Source organism: Rhinopithecus bieti, unplaced genomic scaffold, assembly GCF_001698545.2.
Source record: "Rhinopithecus bieti isolate Rb0 unplaced genomic scaffold, ASM169854v2 scaffold_42615, whole genome shotgun sequence".
Taxonomy (NCBI): domain Eukaryota; kingdom Metazoa; phylum Chordata; class Mammalia; order Primates; family Cercopithecidae; genus Rhinopithecus; species Rhinopithecus bieti.
This window is the reverse complement of record NW_016817140.1, coordinates 50,546-53,246: the sequence shown is the minus strand read 5'-3', so window position 1 is coordinate 53,246 and position 2,701 is coordinate 50,546.

The following is a 2,701-nucleotide window of genomic DNA, read 5'->3' as shown; positions in this document are numbered from 1 at the left end:
AAGAAATGGCAGTGGGTCACTCTGCAAGGAAGACTATGAATGCTTGATCCAGACATAAGGGTTCTGGTTTAAACTTCTCCAGAATAGACACCTATTATCCCTGCCTATCTATTTTTCCCCTAGGGAGGCCATATTGTATTTACCATTTCCATAACTGTACTTCAGTCTCCTCTGGCTGCTCCTTCAATCTTGCCACTCATTATGATCATGCCCCTACCTGACTTTAGATAGTGAACTCAGCCATAGGATCTCTACCATTTCAGAGTCCTGCTATAATGAACGTAGTTGGAAGGGTCTCTCCACCATCAAGCCTAACCTACAGAGAGAGCCACCAGTGAATTTCTCAGTGGTGCTGGTGCCCTTCTTGCTAGCACATTCCTTATCGCCTTGATAAATGGTGTATCCTGGGTTTTTCTGTTTGAGTTTTCCAGGCTTGTTTAATCTATCCACTACAGTAGGCTCACTTCTGAATCTTTTCATCCTTTCTTCTACTACTATCACAGCACTGCTGGCATTTCAACCTCACTTAGCATGGGTCATCACTTTTTCTGTATTTCAAGGAGTCACCTAATTGTGAGACTGCCTTACCTCATGTGGTCCTTTCCAGAGTGTTAAATCCTGTATTCCAGAGTAGTGCTCCAAAATTGATAAACTGCCTGTTGTCCCACCTTATAGTCTAGCTCTCTTGATCAAGCAGTCTCAGAATTCAATTCCATGTGAACCCTTCCAGTTCCTGCCGATCTATGCTGGGTATCTTGCAGCTTCTTGACGTACAATTGCTCTTCTCCTTGATTAGGTCTCACATGTCCATGCTGTGCCTTAGCCCTTGTTATAGGCCTAACGGCAAGGAGGGGAGGGGAAAGCACATGTTGTCTTGTTGGGGAGAAGCTTTGAATGTCTGCAAGCAAGAGGATGGGGCGGGCGTGGGTACTACCAATAGGGAAATTACACCAGTTCTATGGGCTCAGCTGGTTCAGGGAAATCTAAGGATTCAAGATTTTGGTAGCATCAATCTAGATAGCCCCAAACCATGTGTCAGGGTCTCATTCTTTCCCGGGCAGCATCCTGATTTTGACATAGCAAATGTGTCTCTATTTCTCCATTGGGAGTTTACTCCTTTTTAGAGCTCAATACCACTAAATTCCATTGGTTCTTTTTGTTGTTGTTTTGTTTTGTTTCAGAGTCAGGGGCTTGCTCTGTTGCTCAGGGTGAAGTACAGTGGCATGATCATAACTCACTGCAGCCTTGAACTCCTGGGCTCAAGTGATCCTCCTACCTTGCCTTTCCATTGGTCTTATAGCTACTACTTCCTCTATATTTCTCAAACACTTGAAACATCACAGAAGATTATACGTTCCCTTTAACCATTCCAATTCACCACCTGGTGGAAGTTTTAACAATAATAGGACTGCTGCCTTGTGACAGAGGGTTATGTGTACTCCATCCACTCTGTGATATGGTCCTCATTGCCAACAGGGAAGTAAGTTATTTAGCTCCCAAATATCATCCAAATGCTCTGGTTTCTCTTCAGAGCATATAAATCTTTCACCTTTTACCAAATATCATCATAGTCTCAACTTTCTTGGATCACTCCCAATTTCAAGTGTTACAGTTTGAGTTCCCCAGGAGGCAGATTCCAAGAAAGAGCTTTCTGTGCAGGGTGCTTATTAAGAGGTATTCTTAGATTAGGATCTGTGCAATGAAGTAGGTGTGGGCAGAGGGGAACACTGAGCTACAATGCAGGTTCAACAGCAGAGAGCCAACCCCACAGAGAGATTTGGAGTTAGAATGACCCTTCTCAGTTGTCCCAAATTGGGTTGAGATAGTCAGGTCTTTATACCCCCTCTTTGATCAGTTACTGCAGGCTGCCCCAGAAAAGTTTGTGACCTTGGGTAAAGCAGAGATTACCTGAAGCAATCCCTGAAGGGCTAACAGCTGAAGGCAGTCTGTCAACATTTCTCCTAGCAGCTCAGTCAACAAGACTTTCATTGAAATGAGAGGTGGGCTGACACAGCACAGTATCCATCACAGACATCATCTCTTTACATTAAAAATTGCCAATTAAATGTAAAGAGTTAAGCATTTATCATGTCCTTCCTATATAAATTGTATTTCCGATGAACCAAATAGCCATGGTTGATGAGGGTAAGTTCTATACAGAATGATCCAGTTAATAAATTAGAAGAAATTATGAGATTGACTATCATAATTTTGCAGTCCTAACAACATATTTTTTTTCAGACAATGAAACCATAAAGTAAAAGGTTGGTGGAGAAATTTATAGTGGAAGCTTCAGGCTGCCTCTCCCTGAAGTCAATGATGAATCTGAACATGTCTAAGTGTTGCACAGTATGTATTCCCTGATGTGATGCAATGGGAACTATATAGCACCATCTATGAACATTCCTATTTAGAAAACATTGTACTAGACTCTAAGACTCTAGAGACAATTTATGGTTTATAGTTAAGTTACACTTTTTCCTGTAACAAGAGGAGCAAGTTAAGTAACATGAAGAAGCAAGACAAATGAAAATGTAGGGCATTCAACAGTCCAACTGTCTCGGTTTGTTTAACAACTCAAGGGGTTGGGCACGATGGCTCACACGTGTAATCCCAGCATTTTGGGAGGCTGAGGTGGGAGGATCACTTGAGCCCAGGAGTCCAAGAGCAGCCTGGGCAACGTGGGGAGAACCCATCTCTA